General features: G+C 39.6%; 1 long non-coding RNA gene across 1 annotated transcript; it reads right to left on the bottom strand.

Annotated features, from left to right (window-relative positions):
* Positions 1-4,091: 4,091 nt before the first annotated feature.
* LOC121629636 lies at positions 4,092-24,546 on the bottom strand. The gene is made up of 3 exons (XR_006008396.1): positions 24,534-24,546; positions 23,983-23,987; positions 4,092-4,170 (listed from the first exon to the last, which is right to left on the bottom strand). It is a non-coding gene; the product is annotated as an uncharacterized LOC121629636 (long non-coding RNA).
* Between the last annotated feature and the right edge of the window lie 741 nt (positions 24,547-25,287).

The raw sequence follows: 25,287 nt of genomic DNA, 5'->3' as shown, positions 1-25,287 counted from the left end.
CCTTGTGAGCCTGTTTTTTGTTGTTGTTGTTGTTCTTTAGATCAAACTAGATGCTCAAAATGATGGCCTCAGATTGTTGTTTGTAAAGATGTAAAGACATCAGGGGTGTCCAGCTCCGGTCCTCAAGGAACACAATCCTGCAGGCTTTAGATGTTTTCCAGCTCCAGCATACCCAATTCACATGAATTTACTCTCCTCAACAGCTTGCTGTCAAGTGCTGCCCAAACATTTTGATCAATTAATCGGATTCAGTTGTGCTGCAGTTGGAAACATCCACAGCCTGCAGGACAGCAGCTCTGGGGGACAGACTCTGGACACCCCCGCTCTACACTAATCACATGATGCATTTATACAATCATTATATGAGATGTAACTCAGTGCATAAAACAAAACTCAGCTGCAACGTCAGGCAGTGTCCCGAGAGAAAAAGTTGTCGGTTTCTCAAAATTTGAATGCTGCTGGACAGCGATGGCTCCAGAAATGCACATAATAAATGTCATTGTGCTATCAAACGAGACTGGAATAAAGAGTTTTAAGGTAGGAAATTTACGTAATGCATCTTTAAAAGTAAATCTAAATAGATATGAAGCTGGGATTTCAATCTCCGGCCCTCAGGGGCCACCACCCAGCAGGTTTTAGACGTTTCCCTGGTCCAACACACCTGATTCAAATTAAATGGACCCAACAGAGAACATTGGCCTTCAAAGTTCAGAGTTAAACATCCATGATTAGGTTTTATCTGGAATACACTTTAAATTTTGATTATAATGCCAGATATATGTGTTTTCAGATATAACACACACTGAGACAGACCTTGAAAAAGTTTTTTTTTTTTTTCTAATAAAATATTAGTCCAGTGATGCCCCTCCCCTCTGGCTGACACTGGCTTCATTATGACCTGTTGGGACGTGTCTTTGAGCTCCCCTTCCTTCGGCAGCAGTGCAGGCGTCAGCAGGTCAGAGGTAACAAGGTAGTCATCATCCTCTACTTTGCCTAATTACCATGGAGACGAGCGTTTAGCTGCTACAGCAGTTCAAATGGTCCTGATGGGAGAAGCGTGGCAGCAGTTCAAAGTCCTGTTATGGAAATCTTTAATATTTAATACATTGATTAACATTAACAACTGAGGCAAAACTGTTTCAACAATTCCATTATTATTTGATATCTCTCCATAGAGCGATGATGGCTGGTATAATGAAAGGTGGATCTCTATTTCAACCTTGAAGGGATTGGGCAGAGTGCCAGTAATGAAGACATATTAAAGCTTAATGTAGCTTAATGTAGCAGGTGTCATATATATAATGTACAGAAGCTCTTTCTAAAGCATTATATTCATCGCTACTACCTTAAAAGCCACTAAATCTTCTGGGCTAAGTTAGTCTGGCTATGATTCTCTTCCAATTAATCAATAGAAAAATTGTTAACACACCTTAACTGGGATCCATTAGAGTGTCCCGGGGTAATAAATGTTCCCAAGTAGCTCCGAGGGAGGAGGGGGGCAAACTGCTTGCTGCACTCAGGTTAATGGGCAAAGTTGAGAGAAGTGACCACTAAATCTGCAAGGACACCACATTCACACAGGCTGAGCCTCTGTGGCTGGCAAATGACCATCTCTAAGAGCGGAGTGCTGATCAATTCCTCTGTGAGGGAGATCCGCGGGGCTCCGAGGAGGCTACATCAAGTGTGATTCATGTTTAAGTCATCACAGTGAAGCTGCTTAAAGGTTCAGGTTTGTTCCCCAAGATCTAGTGTGTTTTTCCCCCCTTGTGTTCCTCCTTCCACTTTTCCCTGTGTGGATCGTGCTGTCTTTCCTGGTGTGTACAGGAGGCATGTCCTGTTAGCTGGCACAGCCGAGAGGAATCTGTCACATTACACCTTAGCTGCTTTAAACCCCAGGCTGGCCTTCATTCAGCGCTGGAGTGTTGCTACATCCAGCTTCTCGTACACTCAGAGTCTTGTTTAGCATTTCATGTAACTAAAGCACCTGTATTGCTCTTCTTAAGATTCCCTGCCTGAGATCCAAAGCTGCGTCCACTCACCACACTGCCAGGCTCCTTGAACCTCAACAACTTACAGCTCCGTTCAAGCCATCCTTAATAAATGTGTTCAACCTGTCTTACTGGATAAATATTTCCCCTGGGTCCAACCTCTCTTTGTAACAACCACATGGTAAAATTCCTCTTATTGCTTGATTTCAGGCCTGGCCATATCAGTTTTATCAATGAAGAGACGAGGGCCACATACAGGATGTTTTATTTCCTTGTTGGACTTCCAGCTTCGCTTTATGTAGCATGATGTAACCTCTAACAACTGAGCAAGAGTTTTCTGTTGTAGTTTTGATGTTCGGTGGTCTCTGCCTTTCTCATAAGTCATTTTTCAAAACCTAATTACATTTACTTCATCTTGACAGTTTTAAAGCAGCTTCTTGCTGGCATCTGTGTCCTGCAGAGAGAATGTGCTGCTGAACTGAACTGAACTCTTCCTCCAGCCATTTTTAGTATTATTGGGATGAGTCAGCTCCAATGGATCACAGTGTAAGACGGACCCTCAAACGTCGATGTGAAGGCAGACAGAGGAGGTCGGCTCAGCTTCAGATCCACTTTGAGAATTAGATCAGTGTGTGACAAGAGCTAATTAAGTCACATCCTGCTGCTAAAGCTGACAGGAGGGGAGGGGGGACGCCTAAGCTAATTGCGTTTACTTCATCTTGTAATGTGCGCCATCATAACTGCTAATTCAATTGTACAATCATTCTGCCAACTCCTGGCTATTAAGGACGCATTTAATTGCTTCCATAAAGCTTTTAATATGCAGCGCACAGAGCAGGGAATGTGACACGGACCCCTGTCAACATGGAGATCTCCAACCATCACCGCAGGGACACAGGTCTCAACGTGGTGTTGTTGGACAGTCCTGTATTCAATAGATCATCATTAGATGAGTGTTAGGGATGTTTCTCGGGAGGGATCTTGGAGGCTGGGTGGCAAAATCACCTGTGGGTTTTCTTTCTGCCACACACACTCTTCACATAAAAAGTGAAGAGACACTTGATCTGCACATGAGATTTACAATTTTTCTCACTTGCTAAAACACTAAACCGTTATCTGAACCAAATGCTCAGTTTACTGAACCCACTGATTTAATCAGTCACTCTTTTGCCAAAACTATGAGCACTTTTCAGGTGTTTAGAATTTTCAATGTGATGCACCTGTGCTGCATAATGGTGAGCACAGGTGGTAAAAGTCAAACACAATTAAAGCACAGGTGTCACCGGTTGAACACAAGGACTTAAAATTGATTTCACCCTTGGCTTTTGATGAGGGAACCCAAATTTATATATATATAGTGTGTTTGCACATGAGAACTTATAAATTATAGTTTAATTATTATAATTAAATTATTACTTATAAATTTTCATTTGATCTTCTTTCACAGAGTATTTATTTTTAGTCTATGTTACTATGTAGGCTCATTGTATATAAATGCTAAATGCACGGGTTATTTATTTTGCAACATGCATTTAGCCAACAGTGAACAATAAACATCTTTTTCTACAGCTACAGCTTGTGTTTTCTATTTTTCTATGTGTTTTTAATTTTAATTGATTTAGGGCACGATTTGACAACATAGTTCAGTTTTGGGCTCAGATTAAACTGTTTTGAAGTGAGAGTTTGGTTTTCCAAGAAAAGTCTGCAGTTTCTTGAATGTAGTTGAAAATTGGGTTTTGTGTTCACAGTTTGAAGAAAAGAAGAGATGCTTTTGAGAAATGTGTCAAGAAAAACTAATAAACAAGAAAAAAAGAATATAAACAAATGGTTTAAATGTCATGTAGGCAAGTTTAAGTACTGGGAGCAAGTCATGCACTCTTGTTTTTCAGCTTGGTGCATAAATCTTACCTGTCAAATGACTTGTGATGAGTTCTGATTCTGGACAAAGAAAAGACTGAGTTCCCATCACCCTCAAGAAGCTGTGGTTCCTCTTTATAAAACCATTTTTGGATATTTTGACAATGTTTTCAGCTTTATTTGTTTCACAACGACATCATCTCAGGGCACTTTGTAGATAAATCAATTCGAGCTAAATCATTGTCATCCAATCACTATTCATACAAGCCAATTCATAAAAATAATAGCCTAGCTAAGGAAACCAATGGATTGCATCGAATCTTGACTTTGATGTAATGAGACACATTGCCTGAGCATGTACGGGGCAGCGGGCAGCAGTGAAAAGGAAAAAAAAAAACCTTTTCAACAGGAAGGACAAACCTGGGTCAGAAACCGGCTCAGGGAGGGCAACCATCTGCCTCAACTTGTTGGGTTGGAGAGGACAGCAAACAGAAACCATCAGCTCTGCAACCTGCAGCCTGGAAGACCTGCTGAGAGAGACGAAATACAAGCTAATGATGCCAACACTGTCATAAGTTTATATATGGAAAATAAAGAGCAGAGAGATTAAAAGGAAGAGCTCAGTGCATCATGGGATGTCACTCAGCAGTCTAAGCCTAAAGCAGCATAACTAATAGATAGCTAAACCACCCCTAACAATAGGATTTATCAAAAAGGAAGGTTTTAAGCCTGATCTTAAACAGAGCAAAGTGATCTGTTAGGAATATATAGAGCTATGAGATCTTTGACATACAGCGGAGCCTGGTCATGGAGAGCTTTAGATGTGAGGAGAAGAATTTTAAATTCTATCCTAGATTTAACAGGGAGCCAATGAAGAGAAGATGAAAGTATAAAAACTTTAGCTTCTTCAGGTATGGATGAGTGAACGCAGTTGGTATTAAGATCCTTCAGGACAAATCCTGCATTGCTTCTGCTCCTGGAAGTACACATTTTGACATTATTCTTGTGTTGCTGCTACATGTGTTCTATGTTAACGCTTCAATCTATAATGACCCAGATTGGTCGTAGGAGCCCAATCTATGTCCTCCTTATCATAAAGATTACTTGGACATCCTTGTCAATGAAAAAAAAACATTAACTCAAGTTAGATTTTGGCTCAACTGTTCTCAGATTTTTTTTTTTCACAGCAAACTCAGCTTCTTCTGATCCCAGTGCAATGACTTCACAGGGAACCCTGAAGTAATCATGATTTGATGCACAATTCACAATGGTGAACCCCAAAAAGACCTGCAAACGTAAGGCCTGTATAGCATCAGTAACATTCACCTCTCATGCAATGAATTAAAATCACCAATACATTTTCAGAATAACTGAGGCAGATGTGACGTCATGTGAAAATAATATCAGGGAAGAAAGGGCTGAATTAGAGAGGATAATGGGTATTGTGAGAATAAATGCTGTATAATTAGTGGGAACACTGACACATGCTGTGATAAGCAGACATGCTCTGTGAATCAGGTGGGGAGGAAGCAGTTCTGATAGCATCCCAGTCATATATAACAGGCAGACAAAGCCCACAGGAGACAGAGCATCAATACCCACACATGTACACCATCATTACAGTCCCCACACAAAGCCTGGTGTCAATAGCAGCCGTGTTATGGAGCCGTCTCTCAAATTAAAATCTTGTATCAAACTGCTTCTGATGGCAACAGCTATTTAGTGGTCATATTTTACAGCCGAGCCAATGAAAAGTAATAACAGTTGTATTTAATGTATCTGCTCCTGCCAGCTGCCGGGCAGAGAGGGTCTTAATAGGAGCTGTCGATCACTGTCAGCACCGCCGGAGCACAACAAGAGGGCGGCGGTAATAAACACAAGGGGAGATAGCGACGGCCACCTGCAGCATGCTCCTGTAACTTCCTGTTTGTAACTCTCATAATTTGTCACACTGGCTCATCTGAGCATCACTCTTCTCTCTTTATCTGTCCTCTCCTCTTTCAGCTATTAATTCACCTGCAGGCGTTTGACACTTTGATGTTTGTACATGATGCTACAACAGGAAGTGGATCCATGACGAGGGTCGATCCAGTGGAAACAGTCAAACCACATTACAGTGAAGGAAATAAAATAGCCTACTCAAATAAATAGATTTCCTGCTTTTTTAATTTTTTTGTAATTGTTAGGTATACATTAAAAGATATTTAATTTAGTACAAAATGCCTAGGAAATGGTTTTATATGTAAATGCATATTACAGGAATAATATTTTATTCAGCCAATCTGAAACAAAGAACATGTTTTTAAAGAAAAAGTACATTTTATTAACATTAAAGAACATGTGTTTGATTAACCCGTTGGTACCAGGTGTCTCATGTATGAGACATCACGTCATTTCACAAAGAAATATGTATTTTACTCAGTCTTCCTTCCAAGTACACTTAAAGATACACTAAGGAAAGGAAATAATACATTTTCAAGGAATTGCTTATTTATCAGCTATATCTAATTCCCGGGGGTGTGACTCAGTCTGCTGTCCAGTTTTGCGAGCAAATGACTGTGTCCATCTTTTATTTACAGTTTGTGGATGAAACTGACTTTACATTTGATAATTAAGTTCTTTTTTAATGTTATATGTCTTGTAATGAGATGGAGTATGTTGGGAGGTACCTGATCAGACGACTGGAGCCGACCAGTTGGAGCTGTTGTTGGTGCATGAAATGTGTGAATATGCAGAGGAAAATATAACTCCACTGGGCTTTCATAGGAACTGGAACAGTCTAACCAGCCTTCTTACTGTTTGTTTTGTAATTTCAGACTAATTTTCCTTTTTTATTTCTTGTTGTATTTATTATAAATTGTTAATTACACATAATTGTATCTCTCTGTGAGGCTGATGTTTCCTGTTAGTCTGGATTTTGTTTTGTATCCTAACAAAGCTCAAGTGTTTTTGTTTGTTTTGACAAAAAATTAGAATGAATAAATTAACCAACATTTTTCTTAATGAAGAATATGGGAAACCTGTTTGACTTTGAGTTTTTTGGGAAATTTTTATTTTCTCAACCTAAATAAATTACTGTTTACTCCGCTATGTGGTGCATGTACAGTGAACATGCATAATGTGAGTTCATGCATGCCGTTGACCGTTGTATGTGCTGCATGTGTTTGTGGGTAAACTTTCTTTGAACCATCTGCAGAACCTCCCTCTCCTTGATTAGAGGACAGTGGTGTGGCTAATGAGAGCGCAGCATTCTGGCTGCAGTTTTAATCTTTATAAAAAGGTTTCACCCGACTTGCTTGTCCCCCTGGAGGGAGATTAAATGCTTCTTCACATTAGTAATGTCAGCACAAAATGATTATCTTTTCTGAATAATTTATTCCATGGCCCAGAGTAATTTTCTTATCTCTCCCTTTTTGCCTCTTTTACTCTGTGGGAGACGGTAAATGGCTGTTAGTCTCCAGAAAACCTATGGATCGCTGTTTCCATCAATCAATTAAAAAACACTTACCTCACACTCAACATGATTTATATCTTGTTAATAGAATTGTCTCACTATATCCCTATATTATTATAGCTTTAATTCCATTAGCTGTTTGCTTAATGCTTTTTTTAAGGCTGACCTCCAGCAGCAGGGAGATGGAGGGAGGATTAGTCTGATATTGGTCAGAATACTGAGCCTATTTCTGGGAATGTTGTAGGTCAGATCAGCAGGAGGACTCTGGAAGCTGTCTTCTTATTGGCTGTTGTGATCCCAAAGACCTCATCCGCTCATTATTCCTATTTACGGCCATGACATTCAATTAAAAGAGCTCCAGACTGTTGCATACAGACGTGCAACCCTACCTTTTAACTTGTAATCCCATAAAAAGAAGTTATGTCTGGATCAATTAAAAATCAGGTATTTTTGCAAAAGGTCTAACTCAGCCTGTCACATACCATGTTGCTGCAAAAGTACAACTGAGAGCACCTATAAAGTGCAGCGTATCTCCCTTAGTTTGCAGTTAAGAGCTGTTTAACTTTCTTTTTGATGTTCTTGGAGCTATAGGGTCTGGGACTGAGAATGGGAGGGAAAATAAACTAAGAAAAATCCAGCATTTTTGGTTTGATTGTTAGCACAAACAGAAAACTTGTTAAGCTTCATGCATTAAAATTACTCCGGCAGACTTTTCATTCAGACTTTTGTCTGAATGTTGAGGATGAGGATGTCGCCATACCAACTAGCTCACAAGGAAAACTTCCACATGCAACATCTGGTCGTAAAACTGATCACTTCCAGAGAAAATGGAGAACAGTCACAGTGAGGTGTCAAGGTTCAGCTTCAGGACATGGCCACAAGAAAAGCCAATCGTTTCTCTGCCTAAAGCAACTCAAGCTTCAACAGTTTCAAAATTGCGTAAGCGAGAACTTTGACTTTTTTTTTTATGTTAGGTCATAAGTACATAAATAACTACTGACATTTATTGATCAGCTATGTTGGTTAAGTTGTCTCTTTATCAATAAATTATAACTGGTTTAATTTCTTGGTAAATAAGTTTATTTTCATTCAACTTGTTGATCAATCTCTAAACAAACTTCATTGATTTATTTTTTGTCACGAGAGCAGTGGACATGAAGACCCAAATGTAGGTAGACAAGGCAGACCAGTGCAGGTTTAAAGTTTTCATGCCAAAAAACTCAGGAACAACAGAAAGCAACAGCAAACACTGAACTCACAAGAAGAAACTGAAAACCAAGGACTTAAATAGAGAGAGGGACAAACTAGACACAGGTGATGAGAATGAATTATCAGACCAGATGCACTAACAAGCAGAAAACGCATAAACCAAAAGCATGACAAGACCTAAAACAAGAAAGAATCAAAGAAAACAAAGGAACAAAGCCAGACTCATGACATTATTACTATTTTAAAAACTGATTTCTGTCCTATTTTAATATGTCTTTAAAGTAAATATATTGCTTCCTGTTTAGGAATTTTGTGCCAAATAAATTTGCAAATCTTTTCCTCCCTGAAAATCAACCATATTTATTTAGTTCCACAGGTCTATAGTCCCTGTTATGGAGGTTTTGTCTGTTAGATTTAATTCTGATCTCAATCCCTAGCTGAACTGGCCTTGGGGGGCGGGGGGTGGTTAGAGCTGGGGATGGTGGGATTTTGTTTTCATTTTTGTTTGTTTTTTCCTTTTGAACTTAAAGCCATTTATCTTACATTCATTTTGTGTGAAAGAGTTTTAACAGTCTATGTTAAGTTCTGTTATTACATGTGGTAACCATGGCCACCTTTTGGCTCCACCCCTGCTGTTTTTACAGCATAGAGAACCAGAGTGACAGGTTATTCGAAATTTAATATTTCATAAAAACCCAGCTTTGAAACACAGTGATAATGGTTGTGCATCACATCTACTGCTTATCTGAGTGCAGTCTGCCGTGGAGACCGGCTGTTTTGATTTGGATGATTTCAGCTATTTTGATTATTTTATTTCTCAAAAACAAGATGAAACGTTCTTTGATTCGAGTTTGTTCAGATAAAGTTTTTTGCTTTAACGTGCACTATTTGTGAAGATGTGTGTAAAGCAGTAACAGGCATCCTTCACCATTTGAGTTTAGTTTCCAGAAACTTGGAATCATTGGATTTGTGTTCCTTACTAATGAACCTTTTAAGGTTATGAACTCTAAACTTGAAAAGAGTTGCTCTGATTCAGCAGCTATCATGTCCTCCAGTGTAATTAGTGTTTTTGTTGCTTGTTTTTAGAAGCTTGATTTGATTGAATATATTTGTGACACCTGAAGGCAAATATATATAAAAAAAAACCTGCAAAAATTCACGATTGAATGTAGCAGACATTTGATGTTTATCTTTCACCTTGTTAATCATCTCACAACTTCCCAGATTTCATGGAACCTCTTGCTGGAGTGCTGACCCTCAGGTTTCTACACTACCTTTTGTATATTATATACACCTGCAGAAGAGTGTGTGTTGTCTATGTTTACTTCAAGTTATTTATAGTCACAATCATTATTAAAAGAAGTCTGACAAAGAAAAATGCTTTGTTTATGGACTCATTGTCCCTTCTCCTTCTAAACTAATAATTTAGTCAGTGCCCTTGACACAGTTACATGTAAGTTACACTTTAAATATTCATCACATGTGGCCTTGTGAACCCATTACTGTGCTCCGTGTCCAATATCTACACACAGCCTGGAAAGGATGAGTTAAAAACCACCACAATGTGTCATCAAATAATCAATCATACGCCCCCACTGTGATTGTGCTCATCTGTTACCTAAGTGTTGCATAGTATTTCAATATATTAGGAGGGAATGAATACAGAAGACGCACCAGGCTGGGGTTACTGGAAGCAGATGAATTCAGCTGTGCGAGCTAATGAGGATCATATGAAGCAACCTTTGATACTGAGCCTCCTTCAGGTCCATATCAAACACCAGGTCGCCCTGTACAAGGGCAGCGCTCTTTGAAATACTGCATTGGCTGAAAAATAGAAGTGTTTGACTGCAAATTAGGACTAGGAATACTGATGGTCATCTAATATTAACAAGGACAATGAGTAACAAAAAATGTCCACAGGCATGGGCTATTGTTGCCTAGGCAACAGTCATTTCCCCTCCAGATTTATAATTAAATGCAGCACGTTAGTTTCTGAAAAACTCAAAAGATTTGTAGAGTTTTGAAACTTCTCCAGTTGCTATTTTGGGCCTAAAATTGTATCATAAATTGTACTTCCATTCTGAAACCTTTACAAACCTTTATTTAATAAAACTTTTGCAAACATAACAGTGTCGTGGTAGCTTAAATTGAAAATATGACCATCAAATGTCTTAAAGTCTTAAAGTGCAGTTTAAGTCAACATTAATTATATGAAGAAAAAAGTGGGATGGTAAAAATAACAATAGGGTCTGATATTCGGGACCAAAACTGATGTTTTCAGATAGAATGGAGAAATATTTTGGGTGAGGGAGCAGGTTTAAAACGTGTCTAACTTTCTTTAATGGTGACATGTTGCTCTTTGCTCTAATAGGTCCCTGAGAAGAAGATGTTGCATAAGCTGACAGCCATCAAACTCTACATCTGTCAGCCTCTGTATCACATGTGGGAGCTTGCAGTCACTTCAACAGAAGACTCAAGATACCCACAGTGTAAAAAGAAGTTGTTCCATCACTCATTCATTTCCAAAGCAATCAGACTCTTCAATGAGCAAATATAAGCAGTAAATTATTTTACTGCACACTTATGGACCTGTTTATACTATTATTCCTATAATCATCTGTATTGTTTATGATTCTTTAAGATATTTCTTTTCTTTCTGGGTTTCTACACATCATTTACTTCAGCCAGCATCATCACTAACACTGGCACACCACAGGGATGTGTCCTCAGTCCCATCCTCTACACCCTGGTCACCCATAGCCTCCCACAAGGAAAACACCATTCGGAAGTTTGCGGACATCACTGCTGTGATAGGACCCAACACTGGCGGGATGAAGCAGCCTACAGGAGAGAGGTGGCCTCTCTGGTGACAGAGTGTGAGGACAACAACCTCACCCTCAACACGGACAAGACCACAAGATGATAGTGGACATGAGGAAAGAGAGGAACCCTCACCAGCCACTGCTTACCCAGAAGTGGAAGTGGAAATATCTGGGGGTCCACATCAGTGAGGACCTCACCTGGACATTCAACACCACACAGCTGGTGAAGAGAGCTCAGCAGTGGCTGTTCTTCCTGAGGAGCATCACTGTGTGGTACAGAAGCTCCAAAATGCAAGGCAAACACCTGCAGAGAGTGGTGAAGACAGCATCCAAGATCACCAGGATTCCGCTCCCCTCTCTCCAGAGCATCTACCAGCACAGAGCTCACAGGAGAGCTGCCTCCATCATCAAAGACCCCACCCACCCCCAACATGGACTGTTCACTCTCCTCCTCTTAGGCAGGAGATACAGGAGTCTGAAATGCAGGACAACCAGAATCAGAAACTCTTTCTTTCCCTCAGCCATCATACTCCTTAACAGCTGATAGGATTCTGTAACAACGGCCTGTACCCTGCACACTGACTTTACTGGTTTATGTGTCTTGTTACTTATAATAGATATTGCACATGCATCTTCCCGTCTACCTTAATGACAGTTTTTTTGCTCAGCTGATCATTCATTGTTGAATGTGGCACAACAATTTATGTAGCACACTGAACTTTTATGTCCATAGATTATTTACACAGTTTTTTATTTTTTATCTTATCTTTATTGTTGTCTCCTATCTAGTTTTTAAGTTGTTTCCTTCTATTTTATAATCTTTTGTGGCATTCACTGTAGACAGCAAAGTAAGAATTTCATTGTTATGGGAAACTTGTTTCCTTACCAGGCAAATGACAATAAACACTTTGAATCTTGAATCTACTTTGTTAAATTTCGTTCCTCATTCAGCTGCACTTTGTTGCACGGGCAAGCAGTACAACGTAAATGACACCACCCACGCTAAAGTAAGTGATATATCATGGAACAGTGTTCATAGGAAATGTAGTGATAGCACTACAGGACAAAATTTTCCCTGATAGCATTGCTATGCAGTAAATTTTATTTTAAAAATTAATTTTAAAACACATGGTAATTTACAGCCCTGTTTACATGTATTCAAATGATTTTTAGCAGCTTCCACCGCCAGGGGGTTTACTGCAGAAAGAAGTTCTTTTCAAAATAATAATGTGTTTCATTTCAACTTAATTTGAATATTTAACAGTTATCACCAAAGTTTACAGGACTTTTAGGATTGTGAATGTTTGTGCAGAATCTCATAAATCTATTCAGTAGTTGTTGAAACGTTTCAGTGAAGACCCCTGCAGAGCCAGGCTGAAAACACACTCATTGTCAGTAAAAGTGTGTTTGTGTTAGAGTGGATTTCTCTGAAGTGGTGGGAGGCCATCCACCGCACAGGCTGAACACAGGCTCCACACAGAAGGCTCTATATTTAGCTTCCTGTGAAAACCATCTGCTGCCTCTTTTTGCTTGGATACATAGAAGACACATCTGCACACACCTATGGAGACAGACTCTCCAACTGAAGTCATGAACAATAGCAACATGCAGCAAAATAAACACACTGCTAATGATTATGACAAAATGTTTTAAAGTAATTGTATAAGTGGTCATCTACCTCTGTTACTATAGCCTTCCACCCCTGGTACTGGACCAGAACTCGTGTGGGAATAGCCCACCCAGAATGGAAATCTTCCAGAAAAAAAAAAAACTGTGGGACAAGGTCTTCTGCAGGAAGCATCGCCTGGAGAGTTGACATAACGCTGAGCTGAACAAGTACCAAGATGCACAGCTGGGCGGAGACAAACAAGCAGCACGAGGCTACATAGCAAAGAAAGATGAGCATGAAGAACTGCGATCAGTCCAGGATCAGGATCTTTTACCAAAACTCAAAAATAAACCTGAAAAGAGGTGATCATTTTGCTTTAAGCCACATCTGATGTCCACATTTATCTAAAGGTGGCAGATTGTGTCAGCTACGGTCAGATAGTTTTGGTTTGGATTTAGGATTGGCTGTTGATGCAGGTTGAGTCTTGTTGGTCTTGCAGTCTTCAGACATGCTAAACTTCTAGCTTTAAACTGGTAATTGTTAGTCTTGATTGTAAAAATAGGGTTCTTGTCCTAAGACTTGCTGGTCTTTGTTTGGGATTTGTTAATCTTAATTTAGGATTTGCTACTCGACAAGAGACTTGGTCTTGCCAGACATGCCAATATAAACTGCTAAGTTTGACTTTGGTCTTGATTTTGGGCTGAAGGCCCATTCATGCTCTACTCTAAAGAGGGATACGGAGCATTTCATTCATCTTCTGCATACTTATGTGCAAAATTTGGTCAGTCTTTAAAGAGTTTACAGATGTGAGGTCCAACATAAGAAACGAACAGCACAGGAAACCATGGGGGCAGTGCTGTGCAGTATAGCTGACGTACAACCAGTGAAAGGAACAAAGAAGAACTCACAACAGCTGCACAAACCACTACCTCTTTTCATCTCTTTCTCAGAGATCTATTATCATGATCTCCTCCACCGTCACCATGTTTGCTACTGACTGCAACTTCCGCAGGTAAAAAGTGAAGCCTATGTGGAAGCGCAAAAATCGTCCGCTAGGGACTGGCTCCAAAACAGAGTGAATCCCCACAGACTCCCATGTTACAAAGACCAACTTCACAGCAGAAATAAACATGTTTAAAGCCTGGTACAAAAAGACATTTTAGGATTATAAGTATGGTTTACCTTCTTGACAACTGTGAGGGGGTGATTTTTTTTCTAACGCATCCGTTTGGGTGTTATTTAATCTTAAAATTTGACATAATTAGGGGCGTGCCCTATTGATTGACAGGTAGCCAGTATCCTCCATTAGCTGGTTAGCTACCGTTAGCTCCAGGTTAGCTCTTAGTTACAGGTAGCTCGGAGTTTGATGGGTGTCAATCATCCACCCCCACCTCCACAGTCCCCCTCTCAGCTCCACCTCTTTCCCCATTTTGGGATTTTCCGGGAATAACGACACGTGTCACGCTGCCAAAATGGCGACGGTGGGAACCGCCCAATGGGCTTCAATTCAGCTCTTCAGAAACCTACAGGTGACGTCACGGAGGCTCCATCCATCTTTTATATACAGTCTATGACTGAAACTCATGTTGTTACTCGAAGGTGAACTCTGCACTACCCTCTAGTGGATATTTTGTTTGACAACTATGGCAAGGTAAAGGACACTTGGAAGTATGAGAGCAGTGATGTTTGAAGCTGACGTACCTATTTACGGATGTAAATGAGCCTTGAGCCTTTGGCTTGACTTTCTACTTACCAATCTTAACTCTGGACTCCCTGGCCTTGACCTTGGACTTGTGCTTGTCTTAACCCAGAACTTACTTTTTTTTCCTTGTCTTAATTTTTAATTTGCACCGAAATTAAAAATGCTGGTGCACCAGTGCAACCAATGAAAATGTTAGTCTGGAGCCCTGCATTAACAGTAGGTAAATCTGTGTCCATAAATCTGAATGAATTAAAAGTAATTGCCAATATTATAGCTTTTTTAAATTGACTCAAGTGAGCATGTAGTGTTAAAATAACAGAGGTGCCAATATTTATCCTTGGGGTACACCACAGATCAAAGGGGCTGAAGAGGGGAAAAAATCTGTTATTTAGATAGGTAACTGCATTAAACCAGTTCAGGGCAGTGTCTTGGATGCACTGCTCAGGATGGGAGATCTGGTCTGGTCTCTCTGACAGATACAAATTTTTCTCTAGAGTCTGAAAATTTTAAGAACAGATTAGTTGTGTTTGTCTGCAGGCATCTTTAGCTGTGCAGTTATGAGAAACAAAGCCTGCTGCCATTATCACATTACTGATGTAGCATTATGTGGCACACAGTAGACAGAGCCTCAGATAATTCAGCCTAATTGAATGAAAGCTCTCAGGCCTGATCTCACCGAGGATATGGAACATTAATTGACATTTGCTGAAGCCGAACAAAGGACAGTAGAGCCGTAACGCTCATTTAAACATATTAATCCCCAGAATAAATGGTCCTTTTCAATCTGTTATTGATCTGAAAACGAGTTAAATCAATCCAGAAAACAGAAAACCAACTGGGATGAGCATTTCTCCAGATTTATGTGAATTTATTTAAACCGGCAGCATTTGATTAGGGGAGCACATTCATGCCACAGCAGAATTAAGGGAGCTTCTGGCTTGGTGCACACACACACACACACACACACACACACTTGTGAAAGCAGAGAGGATCTTTTTGTTATGGTGCATCTCTGTTTCCCTCTGATAGATAATAAGAAATCCCTGCAGTCTGCTTTTAAAGGCAGCATGATGGTGGGGGCTCTGGATGAGGGGTTAAACTGGTGAGAGCATGTTTGCTAAGCTGTTTGAGGAGCATTCTCATATGGCCGGTGGCAGTGATGGGGTACTTCGAGGGGGGGAGAAGACGGGGGGTGTCTTTCCATCTCAGTGCTCCGGAGTGCAATGATGGAATGACCTGGACTTGATCTTTGAGGGCAACATGCCTGATGGCTCCTGCAGATTGATAAATTGATTCAAAACTATTACCATGGTAAAAAAGCAATAAGGTCATAAAAATTGCATCGGTCCGGCCGGCTAAGTAAATCCGAGGCATTTTCAGGAACGGGGAAGGTGGGGCAGGAGGCGCCGGGCATGAGGTGGAATGAGAGAGCAAGAAATGACTTTGAAGAGCTCATCATCTTCAATCTATTTTTCCTGCCGGGGCTCCATGCTGCTGCATAGAGACACTTCATTACAGGGGAATAACTGTACACAGGCAGAGCCTCGGCCAGCCTCCTCCGATCCTCCCAGGCCCCTGGGGGGCTCCAGCTGGTTAATACCTCATCACTGGCTTCATTGAACGCTTTAATCTGCACTCCTGTGATCAATAGAAGCACGCTGTAAATTAAAAGGGCCATTTCGTGTAATCAACCCTGTTAATGCTCATTCTGAAAACCATTATTTGTGGAAGGTATTTAGGAGAAAATTGCCACGGTGACAAACCCTGGAGTGCTCCCCCTGACTCCTCCCCCCCTTCTGGGTCTGCAGCAGGGCTGTGTAGACCAGAGGTGGTCAGAGGTTTGGACTGGAAGTATCAGGGCAGATGGGCGGATTCAGGTTTTTAACCCTAGTATCAGTCTTACAGGGACGGATACTTTTAATGTTCTCTTTAAGATGTCAATATCTGACTGCAGCGCCCCCTGCTGTGTGGACCCTTAACACATGAACATGTTGCTCTTTAACGGCATCGCACAAATACAGGTCTTAGAAATATAAGAGGATGAGAGAAGTGTCCTTTTCACATTTCACTGCAGCAGAACGCATCAACTCGACATAAAAAATGACACAGGATTTAAAAAAAAAGTTTTAACACTTTAGTTAACTATTACAAAAATGGGAATTAATTCAACCTGTGTGTTAGACTTTGTTATTATTATTATTATTATTATTATTATTATTATTATTATTATTATTATTATTATTATTATTATTATTATTCGTTTGTTCTTATGTGGAATTTATAATTTATTAAAAGAATAATAAATTATTGATATTTTTTTAATGGAGAGTAGAATCACTATAAAGTTCTAACACACTAAATATGGCAACTCTTCAAAAGCTTTTAAACAAATAAATTAATTAAATTACACCAACTTTAACAGCCAGAAACTTTTTTTTTTTAATCAGCATACTTAATTTCTTTTAATCTTTAAATTATTTCAGTGCGGTAAATTGACCAAATATGAAACACAATATTTTTTTTACACTAATAAACTGCTGTAATAAAATCTTTAATTACAATGAAAAAAAATGGTTCAGCTTTTTACAAAACAAGTTCTGCTTTCATAGAGTTGCTTTGGGTTCAGATTTTACCACCTGAAAAAGATATAATGGAAATAAACAGCAATTTAACAGACACAACAACTCAGTGTCGAACAACACAATTTGGTAGCAAATCCTGTTTCCTGTCAGTTTTATTGTTATTTCAGATTCATTTATATTTTGTACATAATGAGACTGAGATTTGTATAATCTCCATTCTCACATTGCAGCTTAGTAAACAATTAAAAAAAAGATGTCAAAAAGGTTGTTTTCTACCCCTACTAATGCTGTATTTCACCCTTCCATACTTTGCATCCTTTCTTCTTTATTTTTTACATGATTTGAACCTATGATGGACGTGTCTCATCTTAAAGTTCCTGGAAGCACTTTAACGAAAAGCTGGTTTTGATTCTGCCGGTTAGAGTTTGCTAAAGAAAGAAAGGTTATTCAGGCCAGTGTGAGCATCATTCAGAGTGGGCAGAACATCATTTGTGGCATTAAAGCCTCATGTTGTAGCAAATATTCTGTCTGCACACTCAATTACAGCCTCTGCTGGACTTTCTGAGTCTGTGTGGGGCTGAAAACCAGCAGGTTTTACAAAGTGTGAGGCAGATTTGAGCATCAGGTTGGTGAACACCACAGCAGTGGTGCTGTGTATTGTTGTGGGTGGATGAGAAGAGGGACAGCGTGGGCTGAAGAGGGACAGCAGCGTCCGAAATGGAGAGAGCATGGAGGCTGGAAAATGGAGGGGAGAATATATTGGTTAGAAAGAAGGGGATGAGCCTCCAGCGCGACATACACACATTCAGACATACAGTACAACACACACTCGCCAGGAGCGAAAATGAAATTTTCTAGGCCGATACTTCTGCAGCAAATTCAATTACTGAAGGCACTTGTACAAAGAGCTGTGACTTCCCTGATGGTGAGATTGGAAAAGGCTGATGGCTGCAGACAGTGAATATGAGGACACGGCTCCAGCGGCTGCTGAGGGCAGGTACAAGCACAAAAACAATAAGAACCATCTGGACAGGTGAGAGAGCAGCAAGGCTGCAGTGATAAAAGGTTACGAGTTTAGAAAAGTTCTATCACATTATCTTCCTCTTATATAAAGTGAGAGGAGGGATTATGCTGCGACCCAGCGAGCGCTGTGATTTACAAATGGCTGTTGTCAGTACATGAGAGTCATTCTCCATCACATACGCCAGCACTTAAACACACCTGAGATGATAAAAAGGAGCAGAGACAGAGCAGGATATTAACCTCAGAGGCCGGCACACAAACACACCTGGAGACAAATACAAAGAGACTGAATTTACTGCTTCACTCTGCAGCTCCACAGATACATAAATAACCAAACACAACGACATCGTCTGAGTGAGACAACCAAACTCTACATCAGTCTTCAACATCTTATTACATAAACATATTCCATTATTGCTTTTCTGAAAAAATCTTTATTTTTATGAATGAAAAATGAGGTCAGCCTCAAAATTAAACTACTTGTACAATTATAATTATATGATTCATTATGCAAATTGTATAGATTTATATATATTATAGAAAATTATTTTGTTCTGTGAGACTACGAGTCCAAACAAATCATTACCAGACTAACATTATTTACTTCTCTAAATGTCTGAAATCCCTCACGTGTGGCTTTGTATTGTGCGAATGTATCACACAGCCACAAATCAGAACATTATTTTTTATTGCTGAGAGTATAATATTTGTATTGTGTCTTATTAACTTCATCTAATTTATTAATTAGCATCGATTTTATATTAAGGCCAAAACTAATTTAAAAGAAACTGAAATGTAGTGAATTTATGGCTTTTAGTGATAGAGTCTTTGAGGAGCAAAGATAGACAGGGGATCTCCAACTTGTGAAAGAAAGATTAGAAGGGATTTTCATGTTTGTCCTTCTATAGTGTAGAATATCATTAAACTATTCAAGCAATCTGATGGCCAAAAGAGATTACTGTGGAAAACTGACTACTACTGTAAAAGTGAAAAGACTGGGGTTAAAGAGGACTTGGACATTGTGTTAATTGTCCAACCTTTGAGCTGCTGGACAGTGTTATGGGTCATCACTGTCCAGGAAACCAGACAACAGGGATGCAGAAATCAGCCACTTTAGTTCCACAGTGTCTGTCTGAAAGCCACCTGGGATGGACCGTCACACAGTGGAAACATGGATTGTGGTCAGACCAATCATTACTCCTGATTTTTGGTGGAAGAAATGGACCAACAGTCACATCCGTACTGTTTGTAGCAGCATGTCCAAATTCCAGGTTCTGTGATGTTAAGAGTTGTTTCAGAGCTCTTGGCTAAGCTCATTTCTACTTGTGATGGAAGCATTCATTTTGAAAAGTTCACATATCTGTCCTGCCTGCAGTCTTGATCTGCCTCCAACAGAAAATGCTGGAAAATTTTAGAACACCTGAAGACATGTTTGCAAGAAAAACGGGACAAAATAACACCAAACATTACAAAGTGGTAAAAGATTTACAGTTCCAATTGCTATTTTTTTATTCTGTTTCAGCCTGAAATGTAAAAAGATGTTTCTTAGTAAATATGATGAAGCTACCGAGATAAATCTTGAGGTCATCCGGTCTGCAATGAAATATGTCCAATCTAATCTGTGTGTAGAAACTATGACAACAGTTACCAGGTTTTATTAGCTACAGTATTACATATGAGGTGAAGACAACAGGAAGGAAGAAAAAAAAACATAGAAATGCTCATCAAATCAGGAATGTTCAGCACAGCAACCCTCACCCTAAAAGTGTAAGGTACTCTCAAAAGTTCCACCTCTTGAACTTATTAATGAAATATTTAGGTATAGATTAGAAGGAGCGATGTCTCAGATGTTTAAATTATATTTATGTAGTTTCACACAAGGTATAGGGTTTAAAAAAATAGTTAATATAGACAGAGTTCTTGTTGTATTATAATTATACCAATGAAACAACCCACCTCTTCATCACCACTCACTCCTGTAAAGACAAAATGGAGGAAGACACAGATAGGAGGCATGTTTATGAAGAAGTGCTGGCTCAGTTATTTGGAGATGGTTCATACTCAAAGTTGCACGAGTCTGAGTAATGTTTTCTATAAAGAAAACAAAAAACTGGTTCCAATGCAGCTAAGCTGATCCATAATTTACAGAAGTGACATAAAATGCTTTATGAAGAGCGCATTAGGCTGCAGGCTGCAACCCAGACTGTGCAGCTTTTCCCACTTCCTGCCTGAAAACAACCCATGGTACAGAACTCATTTACACATTCTGTGCCTTACGAAAGAAAGCGTAAAAACTATTATTACTGAAGCAGTAGCCATTTCGCTAAGTACATTTGGCCTCATTCACCAATATCTTCTTGTGAATCTACCTAAATTAATTTTTACAGACAAAAACGTTTTATTTTTATATTTTAATAAACTGAACGCAGCAGACAATGTGTTGAGTGCATTTTGAGTGCTGACAACATGTCAGCACTTAAATCTGTATAAAAGTACTCCTGAGTGTCCATAGGGGTAAAATATTCACAGGTAAGGACAAATTCAGGATGATTTTCTCAATCTTTGTAAAAAGTGTGATTTTGTTTGTAGGAACTGTTAATGAATGATGCCTATTTAATTTTATGAGAGAAAAGTGTAACGTTAGTTCTGCATTCAGCCTCGTCTGCTTGGCTGGTCTCTTGGAAAATGCTTCCTGTCTGGTAATCCTGATCGCCTGCTCCTCATTCTCATTGTGTGCTTTTCCTTTAATTTCTCCTTTCTGTGCTGCAAAGCCAGCGGCATTACCTCCGAGGAAGAGGGGATCTAAAGTATTTGATTCCAATTCCAGGCAAACCCTGAGGGGGACTTCATCAGCCCAGCAACCTCTGGCGCTTTACAGCATGACAGACAGAGAGGAGAGAGAAAAGCTATTAAAGCTGTATCTTAAAAGGTCAATAACATTGGCTGTAATGACTCTGACTGTTTAATCCAAATATATGGGTGTGTGGCTGAGCCCTGCTGCTGACATTGATAGACTTGAGTGGCAACTGAAGGATCCCTTGCTATCAAAAAATCCCAGTTTGAGAGGTAATGAGGAACGCCACCTGAGTGTAAACTCTTACAAGAAGCCGGATCTCTTCATCTAATCATCAGGATTGTGCGAATGTGAAGGAGGGGCTTGTGTGTGTGTGTGTGTGTGTGTGTGTGTGTGTGTGTGTGTGTGTGTGTGTGTGTGTGTGTGTGTGTGTGTGTGTGTGTGTGTGTGTGTGTGTGTGTGTGTGCAAAACGATCAATACTGGAGCATCCCACAACATCTCACAGGCTGCCAGCATTTTTAAATTCCACAACACCAGCACAATGACAGCACTGGAGGATATTAACTGAAATATGGATCTAATGTCAACTAAATCTATGCTGGGGGATAAAAATATGAAGAAGTGCAAACAAGAATGTACAATGTTCACAGTATATATTAATATAAAACAAGAAAATGTCAAGTTGTCAATATAAAGGCAAGTGCAAAACATTGGCATTTTAAAATATTAGCATGACAACACATAGATTCCACATCTTCTGCTAATTTGTTGCACAAAGAAAGTACTATGAAGCGGCAAAACCCTAAAGTCACAATAAAATGACGGATTATGTATTTCAAAGGTCTAAAGCTGATATATGCCACTTAATCTTATGTTTTTATATTTCATACAAGGTTTTTAAAAGGTTTTGCAGGATATGCACAATGTAACTTTCCAACCTTAAAACTCGTTTGTGACTCCTTTGATGGCACAGTGAATTTCATTATGTAAATTTCTAGAGACATTGCTACTCAGCAGTGTCATTGCACACTCCACAACTTTTGTTTCCTGGAAGCCACTTGATGTTGCAGCTGAGTTTTGCTTTACGCACCGTGTCACACATCAGCAAGTGGATACAAGTACACAGGCCAGTTTGAACATACACTGTGACTGATCAAGCAAAGATACATAAGAGGACATAACTGCTGAAAGAGAGGAAAAGACGGAGAGAAAGGGACAGAGCAAGAGAAAAGACAAGAGTCAACATCAGACTGACTTTACTGGCTGGAGAGAGTTCAGAGTACAGGTAGGATGCAAGATAGATGGCAAATTAGCTGTTGAAAATATGCCAAAGTTCTGTAATTCGTCTTTAAAAGAAAAATATCTTTTACAATGAGTTTATTTCTTCCATGTGATTTGGCAGTAGTCAACAGTTTTCCAAGAGCAAATTATCACGACTTGCTAACAGAGTGCTTTATGATGAATGTGTAAAGTACAAAGTTTAAATAATATTCATTCTTTTTTTTAAAAAAAAAAAAAAAGGAAAAGACAATACTTTTTTTTCATCCATCCATCTATCCATCCATCCATCCATCCTTCCAGGGTAGGGTCACAGGCTTAAGCCTAAGCAGGTAAGCCCAGACATCCCTTTCCCTGCCACTTCTTCAAGATCAAGAAACATTCCAAAGTCAGCCCGGAGACGTGTCTTTACCAGGTGACCAAGCTTTTCACCCCATTTCTGAAAGGAGAGCCCAGATACCTACAGAGAAAACTAATTTCGGCCACTTGTTTTCACAATCTCGTTCTCTCAGTCACTACCCACAGCTTGTACACATAGGTGAGGATAGGAATGTAGATCGACTGGTAAATCGAGACCTCTGTCTTGTGGTTCAGCTCTTTCTTCAACACAAGACCAAGTCTGCATCATTGCACCCATCCACCTGTCGTTCTCCCCTCACTCATGAACAAGACCCCGAGATCTGGAACTCCTCCACTTGGGACAGGACCTCATTCCCAACCCAGAGAGGACACTCCAGCCTCCAGGTGAGGACTATGGTTTTAGATTTAGAGTTGCTCATTCTCATCCCAATCCCTTCACACTCGACTGCAAGAGTTGGAAATTACTTGTTGATGAACCAACTACACTATCTGCAAAAAAGCAGAGACCCAGTCCTGAGGCCACTAAGCCGGATCCCCTCAACACTTCACCTTTGTGTAGAAATTATGTTCATAACAGTGATGAAGACCGTAGTTTCCAGACCAACCTGACAGTTCATAAATAAACAACGTCCGCTTAGCATGGATTGTGTTGCAAGAAATGATGGAGGACACACACTTCTGGATCAGCAGCAACAGAATCAAAGTTATTTTATTTAACCTTTATTTATACAGGTTGTCCCGCTGAAGCACACAGTCTCATTAACAAGAGAGACCTGTTGGGACACACAAAACAAAATAAAACATTTTCACTGACCGCTGTCTCTGCCACCCAACCTCAAATAAGCAGTGAAAAATGGATGGATGCTGTTTTATGTGAAAGTTTAATCAAGTGCAGCGAAATGCAGCATCGAATTTTAAAACTTTAAACTATAGTTGAGGTTTAACATGAGCAATTCAGCTGGCAGGTTAAGGTCTGTTTGTGAGAGGAAACTAAAACAGTTTGTAATTATCATAAGAATTTAACTTTCTTGCACTCAGATGTTTTACACCCCAACACCTCCTGACGTGCTGCATGTACTTCAGCAGTCTGTTCTGCGTCTGTGCGTCTGTGTCTGCACTGAGGTTGTTTGGGAGATGGCTTGATATGTGGTTGTGTTTGTCCAGAGCTGAAACAGTCTGATATCATCTGTGTAGCTCCTGGCAGCTAATGTGATATTTGCTGTCAGCCTGGCCCCTGAATCCGGTGTCAAGCAGCAGATCTCATCTGCAATGTAAGACAATTTCCGCACATCTGAAAAGACACTTTCTCTAGTCAATAGACTATAAATTGCTGTTGGAAAATGGTATCATCTTAACTAAAGGTGATTCACTTTCCTCCCAGGGTCCAAAGGGTGACCCCTCCTTTTTTAATAATTTGTGTGTTTAGGTGTTTGGTCAGTCTGCCTCGCTCTTGTGATGTGTCATCAATCACATTCATCCGGGCACAAATCTCCTGCCACAAGATTACATGTTATTAAAAGGACGATCACAAGGCAGCTGGCTGTGTTTTGGCCCCTCTTCTCATTTTCTTTGTATAATCGAGTGATTCATCCACCCGCCTCCCTCCGTCAACAAGCTTCTGTCTCCTCTCCAGCTTTACCACAACACAAACAGCTACAGGTGTCATCTCAAGGTCTCCTCCCTGGAAACCACATTTCCCCTTCTCTCAGCTCTACTGTCTGTAAAAATCAAAAGGAAAAAGGTGAATTTCTCTTCATGTTCCTCATCAGATTTACAGGCTAAAAACATGAAGGTGATGAGCGCCTGTGAGACGGCCTATGAGCAGATAGATTCACAGACACAGGAATCATTTACATCAGCAAATTATTTAAAAATTCTATAAAATGGAAATGCATCACTGTATAAACATTGGAACCAAGACCAGAACATACAATATTAAATGATATTTGCTGGCATTTAGAGGCCTCCAGTTAATTGCTACCTTTAATAAAATAATTGGTTTAATTAATAAATGGTAAAGCAAACACATGAGTTGCAGCCTATGTAGGGAGGAAATAGTATCTTGTATACTACTATGGAATGAATTGAGTATAATAGTTACAAATGTGTAATTCATGATTCACAAATGCATAAATGAGAGTAGGCTACTATAAGCACATGCAAAATAATTTTGAACTTTCACTCATTATAAACTACACAAACACTGATATTTCCATTCAGACCAATTTGTTTTTTTTATGTTCAGAAAGCTCACTGTTCACAGAGATGTCACGGTGTGGCTGAGGTGAGGACCCAAACACAGACAGATGAGGCAGGAGACAGACGTATGCAACAATTCCAGAGAAACCAAGGGGTATATATACTGAGGATAACTAACAGGGAACAGGTGAATTAAATGACATAACTGAACCAGGTGAGGTTAATCAGGAACAATGAGCACAGCAAAAACAAGCGTGAGACTCCACAATTAGACAAGAAGCCAAAAACACATAAGACCCAAGGATAAAAGAAACTAAGGAGCAGAAATAACACTAAGACAAACACCATTAACCATGACACGAAATGATTTAAAAACGTGTTTGAATACATTTAAAAAACGTAAATGTAA

Source organism: Melanotaenia boesemani, chromosome 19 (genome assembly GCF_017639745.1).
Source record: "Melanotaenia boesemani isolate fMelBoe1 chromosome 19, fMelBoe1.pri, whole genome shotgun sequence".
Taxonomy (NCBI): domain Eukaryota; kingdom Metazoa; phylum Chordata; class Actinopteri; order Atheriniformes; family Melanotaeniidae; genus Melanotaenia; species Melanotaenia boesemani.
The sequence above is the reverse complement of the archived record's forward strand: the minus strand, read 5'-3'. Positions and strand labels throughout refer to the sequence as shown.